Raw genomic sequence first — 10,580 nt, forward strand, 5'->3', positions numbered from 1 at the left:
AATGTAACAGCTAATTTTAAAACTAAATATAAATTTGGAAAAATATTAGCTAATTTAGCCAAACAAAATAAATTAAATAATTCCCTCGTGCTTGCTATGTTATGATAGATGGACGGTAATAATGTAGTATAATTAATTATGGTAGTGGGGTAGATGGTCGCCGGTCGGCGGATACCTTTATTGGTTGATGGTTTCTATTATTATTTTTGTTCTGTTCAAAATATTTGTTTCTAATGTTTCTATATACGATATCGGATATACCATATACGTATGTACTATGTACATAAAATAAGTATACTCAATTCTTAAATGTATAAATAATAGTCGATAAGGCAGTATTAACATTCATATAATATATTAATATGGGTAATAAAGTATTTTAATTATTAAAAATAAACGTGCTTAAAAAGTCAAAACTCAAAAGACAAAAGTCAAAATAATAGAAAAAGTGATAACTAAAAATATAAACTAAGTATATTAAATAATAATTCATTTAATTATAAACTATTCAGTTAACAGAAATAGTACATGAACACTAGTAGACAATAAACTCAACAAAAATAACAAATAGTCGCTCACTCTGACCTGAATACTTAATAAAGTAATGACTGACTGCTGACTAGTGCTAAGCAACTGACACCGATTTCTGCGCTAATAGTTGTTACTGTTCTTACTATTGATTGTATTATTATTTATTATGAACTATTTAGCGTTTATTGTTCAGGGTTCAACGAAAACATTGATGTTTAATACCAAATATTCTCAATGCCGAATGGGCAATATTACTTAATAATTTGTGATCCTATTCCTATTAATTTTCATCTAAAGACCCACCCCCCAGCCAAATTTTTATATGTATTGCAGCTGCCATACATAAACATGGACTTCGGCGCCACTGCATTGTGCAACCATAGTATCTATATCCGTGATTTTTTTTTTATTCTAGGTTATGCCCGTACGTAATCAGTTTATATAACTTTTATAGGACTATATGTTACAACCGTATTGCTGTGTGTTAAGAGCAAAGAAGCACAGAATATATCATTTTTAATCGAACTCTTTATAAAATTAACATCTAATGTCAAAACTCGGAATCTTCAGAAACAATAGACATAGCAGCACTGCAGCACCAGTACTAGCACTGTGAAATAGTCAGCTTTCCTATTGGTTTCGCAGACTTTATTTTCATACTATTCAAGAGCAGTATGATTCAAAATCATTTCGTAACCACATTTGCAATCTATATAGAAGGGGGTCTGCAATTGCCAAAAAGTTCAACTTGATTAGCTTAAAGCTTTTTATTTGATAGAAATTAATTTTATATTTAAATTAATGCCATTGATGGTCTTGAATTATTAGGGACAGTTTTCAAGATTGTCATTAATTAGCATAGAATAATGTATGATACTGAAGAATTTGGCATTTTTAATAACTTACTATTAAACGAACTCCTACTCAAACCGATCTGGACATACGGTATCCAATTCTGGGGTTCAGCCAAAAAATCCAACTTAAACAAAATCCAAGTCTTCCAATCAAAATGACTCCGCCAAATAACCAAAGCCTCCTATATGTATCTAACGATACCCTATATAGGAGATCTAGCCATTACAACAGTCCAAAACGTCGCAAAAACTTTCTACAAACGCTCATACTCCAAGTTCCACTGCAGCCATCGTAATCCCATGATTTCCGAGCTATCCACCAACGCTATTCCTGGTGACCCCAGAAAAGGTGTCTTAAACGTACATGGTGTCGTGGCCTACTCATCTAAAATTGTATATAGCTCTACCTTCACTTAATCTTGTATACTTTCTCTTACTTAAAATCCTAGCCTAACATCCTAACCTTAAGTGCCTCCAATGGGCGGCTTCTTATCTCCTGATACTCAAGCCATGTCACCTCCATCACATACGCTTATTGTAAAATAATATTTATAGAGTATGTATATAATGTTATATAATATATATGATAAAAAAAAAATTTCGATGAGTTAAAATTGTAAGTATTCAAATAAAATTTAAAGGAGTTTAGGAACGTATAAATCTCATGTTAATCATATCAATGAATTCATATCACTTTTTTGGAAGTTTTATCACATCATCAGGTCTATCGGTATGATTGCAGATAAAGGATTGATACATTTTGGTTGAGTAAATTGTCTGTTTGCGATTCATTCATCCCTCTAATAATCCTAGCCCACAAATCGTACTTGATTTAGGGAATTGGTCTGCAACTCACCAGCTCTAATATTCAAAATATTTTAATTAATTAATATTTTGATCAACATCAACTAAAGCTATTAAACTGGATGTTTCGAAAAAACTTGTATATTTTCATTACTCTGTATCTGAGATTTTACGGTAGGACTATTAAAAATATCATATAACATAACTAATTTTTTTTATTAGCTGATATATTGTTTGGTACGTATACATTATATTAAATTAAATTAAACGTAAAATTCATTTATAACCATTGAATTTTATTTTTTAATTTAAAAGCTATACAATTTATTGAACATCATTATTAATTAAACCTTACAAGTTACAATTTAATTAAAAATTGAAATTAATCAATTGTTCAATATGTTGATTAGTTGATTCATGTAAACAATCAACATCCAAGCAGTAATATTTAAATTATACAATTGTAAACTGAATATAACACACAAATTTATAAAAATATGTATTTTATTTATATTATATAATTCCAACATGAACACTCCGAAAAATCCATGTAAAATAAACGCTATGTATAACAAAATAATTGCTCAAAAGGTTATAATATAATTAAAAGTTAAGTTTGTGAACTTAAGATCTTATTTATGTCAAAACGGACTGCTAAATAATTTAACTTTACTTGTTGATTTTAAAACATTACACTGCCAATGTTTCAATTTTAGTAAACTATATTATTATTTATTCATTGTAATATATGTCGCAGTATTTTAAATTTTTCAACTTAGTCAACAACCTATGTTCAATTATTAAGCTGATTATTTAAACGTAAATTCTATTTATTGTTCAAAGACAACTATAATAATATAATATGATATCATACTTTTTTGAACCATATTTTTTACACGGAGTCTTTTTGTTGATATATCACCCATTTTTTGTTGATACCATGTTTTTGGGGGAACATAATATTGATTTCACGATGATGTTTTTTTTATTTTAAATTATTATATAAATTATGATTTTAAATGGTTGCCATTAAAATATTATTATGTATCTAATAAAATGTTGCAACCATATGCTAAGATAATTTCTAATTAAATCAGCTTAATTTCATTATTTAACTAGGTACAAATTAGTTATGTTTTAGCAACAGTTGATGCGTGTTGAATTACATTAGTTGATTTAATGTGCCTATTTCTCAAAATATTTAGTGCGACTATCCACGGTCGTTAAATATGATTTAGAATTATTTCCTGTTTGATACAATTCATCATGGCTATAATTTGAAGGTTTAGCCCTTCTTATGATATTTTACTTAATTTTAACACTCACTATATATATTTTTTAAATAAAAAAAGCATTATACATATTGTAATAAGAATATTAATATAGTATTTTATAAGCAATATTATTAATATTTAAAACAATGATAATTACTATAAAATATAATAATATTAATATTATACGCAGGTGGGTTTTCATCAGATTTTCGTTTTAACGTTTCATAAATTCCAATCAGTTTTTGCCCTGGTATTCAAACACATCGTCCTGAGAATAATAAAATATATTTTAGGATAACCATACTACTATGGAAATTTTCTATTTTAGATTCTGAACGGAGTGATGAGTGTATTGATTTTACAATAATGTGTGTTTTTTTTTGTGTGTGTCTGTGTACAGCATAACTAGTCGAAATAATGCTTCAAATTCAAACTTTGGGGGTGGTTTCTGATGTAAAAGTGAATATCCTTGGTGCATTATAGAGGTCAAAAGTAAACATTTTACAACAGTTTTCAAAAAAATCGAGAAAAACAAAAAAAAAAATGACAGAAAACGGGAATTTTTACGCAAAACCAGTTTTTGACCAAATAGATTTTTTTATATGGTTGTAATTCAAAAACTAACCACTGTAAATACTTGAAATTTTCACCAAATGTTTTTGTTAGTGTTATCTTTATACAGTTTAATTTTAAAAAATTGTTGACTTTTTTTGAGTTATTTATAGATAACTGAAATTTCAATTTTTATGAAAATTTTTTTTGATGTGTCGGTAAAAAAATTTAAGACGACCAAAAAAACTTGAAAATTTAATACAAGGTTCCTTATGAGTTGTTCTTATTGTAGCTAAAAAAAATTAAAAATCGTTAGTCACATTTTTTTGTTTGTAAGCGTCTATGTATAGTTCAAATTTTTACGAAATCTGTCGAAAACGCAAAATGTTGTAAATTAGTAGTTTGACTTTTAGATTGGTATTATTATTTCTCAATTAGAAATAAATAAATTCATCTTTTTTTAAACTGAGTAAAGTTAATATTTTTTCCATTTTATCTTTTAACTTAGCAGATATGTGTTTTTGGGTCTGTGTACAGCATAACTAGTCGAAATAATGCTTCAATTTCAAACTTTGGGGGTGGTTCCGATGTAAAAATGAATATCCTTGGTGCATCATAGAGATCAAAATTAAAGATTTCCAACAGTTTTCAAAAAATCGAGATAAACAAAAAAAAAAAATGATAGAAAAACGGGAATTTTTACGCAAAACCAGTTTTCAAAATAGAATATATGACAATATTTAATTATAATATATCCTAGACTGACAAATCATCTCCGTTCAGAATCGTTTTTAGTATACAATGATACCTATTATTACATTCAAATTTAACCTACCCTTGTCAGAGGTCCACCCCATCCCCTTATGTACAGCAGAGTGACATCCACTTACCCGATTTTTTTTATGATTTATAAGTATTAATTTTTTTTTAATGTTTATGGGTATTTCTGTACCTATAGTAGTATATTATTGGAAGTGTTTAATTTTCTAAAAATTTTTGTCGGTCTAATTTTAAAATTTAATTCTTTACTTTTGACTTATGAGTAACGATCATCATGAGTTTAGAATAGTATATTGTGTGGCAAGGGCGGGAAGTGAGCCATTTCAGTCGCGGGCGTCGTGTGCGGCACGAGCCGTAGGCGAGTGCCGCATTTCGCCCAACACTGAAATAGCCTTCCCGCGCGAACCACACATACTATTTTTTGTCACGCCCCTGCGTTCATGGAAAAGGTTATGCAGGGATCTATGCAACAATTATAGACTATTCTACGAAAACAATTTCATGGAAGACATTTACTAACGCATCGTTCGACGCACTTATCTAGGAACAGTGCAAATTAAATATGTTTAAATGTTTATGCGTCATGCAAGGAGGTTATACTATACATTTAAGATGTAACCAAAAGTTTATGTTTTGTAAGAACCGTGGTAGGTATACATTTTAATTTCTGGTTGTGCAGGGGATACGCGCCCGGCGGTCGGCACTTTTGGGGATTTCTTCTTTTCCGCCCGGCACTTTTGGGGATTTCCTCTTTTCCGCCCGGCACTTTGGGGATTTCCACTTTACCGCCCGCTGGACGGAAAAAGGACGCTTTCGAACGCTTCAACCGTTGTCGAAAACCAAACTTTCGGTGCAGGCGTGACAAAAAATTCTTTAATCATCTTGGCATACATACCTAATTATTGAGGCATTTATTCCAAAAAACCAGTAAAGTAGAACTTCTGTAAAATGATAAATTGGTTTTCACCGTACATCGTCATTGAGTAGGTCAATAAAATATATGTGTTAAAATATCTATAACACATTAACACTTAAATGCATAAATCACTATTTACCACGAATGAAAAGTTATTCTAAGTATAGACGAACTCTAAACTTATAGCGAAATTTCATAATATAACATTTTCTAGATTGATGTTTAAAAATACATTATGAGTTAACTCTAACTATAAAATAATTTGTAAACTGATGTGATTTTACGAATTTCATCAATATTGTAATTTTAAATAAACTCTTAAATAAAATACGAAATACGATAAAATTTACAACTCTGATATTTTTTCTATTGATATGGACTACCACAATGATTTTAAATACGCAAAATAGAACTTTGAGAATCAAAATACAGAATTATAGTTAGTATGTTATAATATACCTAACATCTATAAATTGTTAAATATTTAATTTTTTCTGTAATTTTATATTTACATTTCTAAAGTGCCAACTAGATTCCATTAACTACTATTGATTCTATATACATTCTTTTAAAATTGACGATTGAATATTTTTTAGTGGTATTTACTAAAGTTGACTGAAAAATAAGCTTATTGTTAAATGAGTATTTTCGTTTTTCTCTATTTTTTTCACTTCTCTTTGAGTTTCAATGGAAAAAGTACTAAAGTCAACTAAATCAGTTATCAAATTGTGATATGTCATATTGTCATTAACACCTACTGAAGTAACTCACTATAACTTCCCGCAGCCTTGTCGTGGATAACACGAGGAAAAGAAGATTTGGTGGATTAAAAAATGTCGTTTAAATCATGTTAGTGATGTAGTTAAATTATGGATATTCCCAGAAAAATTATAAATATTTGATTCCATCAACATTAAAAAACGATCAAATGCTTAATTTTTTGATAAAATTCAGAAACACAAATTCAAATTTTTTATTTATACATACTTTCTGAAAATGTATATGCGGAAACATCGGTAATATACCGAGATAAACTTTGTAAATTACGAATAAATGTAAAGATTCAATTAAAATGTGTCACCTGATGAATAAACAATTAATTGTTGATAATATTGAATGTTTAACATAATAAGCTTCAGAGTTATATTATGTAGATTGTAAATTAATCAAAATGTATTGAAAACTATATCACAATGAAGTTCATTTTTTCAGCAATATCAATGGATTACTTAAATGAATTACGTAAATACCATAAGATTATACCAAATCCAAAGAATCCGGTTGATAAATTTTGTAAGGAAAAATTTAAATCCGATAATACATATTTAAAGAATATTATGCTGGAAGTTAAATTTCATACAAAAACCAATCAGCGAGTTGATTTCTATCATCCTCAGGTACAAAACATTCATTAGTCCATCAATCATAAAGATAGATTAAGTAATATTTGAAGTCATACGTTGTATAGCAAAATATCTTTTAGTATTTGAATACATACAAATATTTGGGTAGTACCCGTTTCCATCGAAAGTCTACCTTTTACTTTTCCGCCATTAACCGTTTCCACCAAAAGTGTACATTGCCCTTTTCCACCAAATACCAATACCCGTTTTCTCCAAATATAAGATAATGTAAGACAGACATGCCAAGCATGCGGTCCTCAGATCAATTCTTTGTGGCCCGCGGCTACCAAAATAAATGAACAAAATCATAATATAATAATAAAAAAAAAATATTAATTTAGTGTCACAACACTATCTTCTCTTTAAGAGTCTTTGATTCTTAAATAATGGGTTAATGGTATACATTATTATACTGTCTTATCTTCTGATACAATATGGTATAATAGTATTTTTGTAATAATTAGTAATATATATTGTATATAATAAAATGGGGGGGGGGATTATATATAATAATTATAGTATATTAATTTAGCTATTTATAGTTGATATTGTTTATTAAATTGTAAGATATATAGTTTTCACAAAATCGTAACTGAAATTTAATACAATATTTTATTTTAATAAATACATTTAGTAGGTATATTATTGTTTTAAACCCAATATAGATTAAAAAAATATGTTAGGTATCTTCCAATTTTTCGATTTTTGTAGTCCGTTGTTATTCGCTTATTTTTCTATTGGCGGTTTCTTACTGTGTGGTCTTTTGTATTATTTAATATATTAGTACTTTTAAATTTTATACACACGTCTGTCTGAACTTCTGTTATTAAAACAGTTAGCTATTTCATGATTGGAGGACTTTCTTTATGAAAGACCGCGTAATTTTTCAAAATTACTACTAATCATAATCTATCTGTTTTGTTATTTGCGTGGACGTGTGGTCATATCTCATTTGGTGGAAACGGGTATTGTTGCAAAAGGGATAGGTTGACTTTGGGTGGAAACGTGTTACGTCCAAATATTTGAATCTGTATATTTTAAACACTGTACGACACCGTATTTATGAATAAATGCATACCGATATTTTTGAATGATCAAAACGATATTTTTATTGGAATTGTAGACATTAAAAATGTTTTTATATCATATGACCAAACTACAAATTATGATAAAATAACTCCATTGATTAACTCTCAAAACTTTAATGAATAAAAATTTTAAACTAGGTATAATTAAATTATATAGAATAACAATATATTTTCGATAAATATTCAAACAATAATGGCAAAAATGTAAAATACTTAGCTAGGTTAAGCTACGATTATTAGAATATTAATTTTTAATAATTGTTTTCATTAAACGTAATTATTTAAATTAAAGAAAAATAAACAAAAAATTACTTTTAAAATTTATAGTATTATATAATTATAATCCTCAATACATTTTTATTCATTCACACAAGTAGGTTTAGGTAAATCATTAAATGCCACCCTATTATGGATTCTAATTGTTATATGGATATATTCTTCTCTTTAGCTCTCTAATTCAAGAAGTACATTTTGAAATACGGGGAACATTCGATGCCACTACCGCAAATATTTGAAAAACAATATTTTAATTTCTTTAAGGCATTTGATGGCTATTTACAGAAATAAAAGTCGAATAAGTTATGTTTAAAACAGTTATATAAGACAAATTCCATAACACTATGAAGTGAAAGTAATATTAAGCCTGTAAGGTTAGAACTCAAAGATTTGAGGAGGTGATGATAATATATAGGGCTTTGAGAAGTGGCGGTCGAGTAGAGTTTGATTATTCAGAAAGTAGTGGAAATCTCACGTGGCCTTGAGATATTCGTAACTAAATGTACTCTATACGATAACCCGTTATCGACGTATATATGACCTGTTATTTTTCTTATGTAAAAAGTGTGAATCCTAAAACCGTTTTTGAATGTCTACCAAGTCAGTGAATATCGATTCACGTTGAACTTAATCATATCGCGATTATATATTCTAATACCAGATACTAGGTAGGTACGACAATGAGCGATTATAAGTGAAACTTTAAATCGATATGGTCTCAATAAATAGTAAGAATGAAACTAACGGGTTAGGTCTAACGGAAATTTTTTCATTGGCTTACGGCTATTTATCATGCTGGAAATATAATATCAACCTTGTTTCATTTTATTAAGGCAATGGATTAACGTTTCAATATTTTGTTTAATTGTCTATGAAAAATATAAAAATATAAATTACACAGTACAATAATATATTAACTCGGAGGCATTCAAATGTATTATCTCGTAGCTTCTTTGAGTGTTCTCACAGTGTTTTAATGGCTCCCAAATTATGAAACAGTTGAAACTATAGGAGATGATCAATATAACTTATATTATACAAGTTAAAATAACATGAAATTTAATACTAGAAATAAAACTTTGAATAGTCGCGTGATGTGTTTCGTTGTCTTTTCCATAATCAATAAAATTATTATAAATATTTATATGAATGGATACATGATCAACATTCATGTTTGTTTCCGGTGTTTTTAAGTAGCTTCCTTCACCAACTCTCCAGATTCCTCTGGAAGCCGTGACGCACAGTTTGAATACCTCTGTATTTACTTGATTCTAAATATGTGGTTAGGTTTTTGTTCTCTCAACATGGATGTATTGAAACATTTAAGCTAATCTTTTTGTTTACTATTTTACAGATTCAAAGAAAGTTTAGATTTTAATGATATATCAAACAACTTATGGTGGTTTTTTTCTTTTTCAATGTTTAACAAAACTAACATGGGGAAAAATAAAAAATTTTTTATTTAATACTTCTTTTTAATCTATTATATTATCACTATGTACTTGTCAAAAACTCCATTACTTGAAATAATTATCCCTTGCACATTACAATAAATATTTATTTCATTTTTATTTCATTTGCACAACTACACATTGTAACATTTTCCTTTATATTATATCATTATTTATGTTATTATTATTATTATTATTATTATTATTGTAATAGATTTCTTTCTGTATAGAATATTGCTTGAATATATTGATAAGTATGCTGTGTCAATAAGTGTCATATTATGGTAAATTATGTATCACAGCTCGTTTTAAATTAATAAAGTTGATATACCAATAAATTAAATATTTCATTACATTTGTGACGTTTAAGTAATAACATTCGCTCACAATTATATTTAATTAGAGAACGCTATATTACAAGAATATATAAATGAACATAAATATGTGAACGTGACGTAAAAATTAATCGAATATCGATACACGTTACAATCACAATAAGTATCGCGGAGAGTGTCACAGAGTGTAAAACACGGCGTGCCATGGAGTATTCTCACGGACTGACTGAAAACTGACGATATTGAGCGTCTGACCATCCGGTATTATATTATAGGCGTCGAGTGTTCTAGAATATTTTCGAATCTACTCTAACGA

At 28.2% G+C, this 10,580-nt stretch overlaps 1 long non-coding RNA gene across 1 annotated transcript; it reads left to right on the forward strand.

Moving 5' to 3' along the window:
* Positions 1-915: 915 nt before the first annotated feature.
* On the forward strand, positions 916-10,256 carry LOC149055539 (uncharacterized). The gene is made up of 3 exons (XR_016191366.1): positions 916-2,426; positions 6,924-7,108; positions 9,833-10,256. It is a non-coding gene; the product is annotated as an uncharacterized LOC149055539 (long non-coding RNA).
* The last annotated feature ends 324 nt before the right edge of the window (positions 10,257-10,580 follow it).

This window comes from Diuraphis noxia, unplaced genomic scaffold (genome assembly GCF_037042655.1).
Source record: "Diuraphis noxia isolate RWA-SAM2 unplaced genomic scaffold, SU_Dnox_SAM2 contig0004, whole genome shotgun sequence".
NCBI classification, from domain to species: domain Eukaryota; kingdom Metazoa; phylum Arthropoda; class Insecta; order Hemiptera; family Aphididae; genus Diuraphis; species Diuraphis noxia.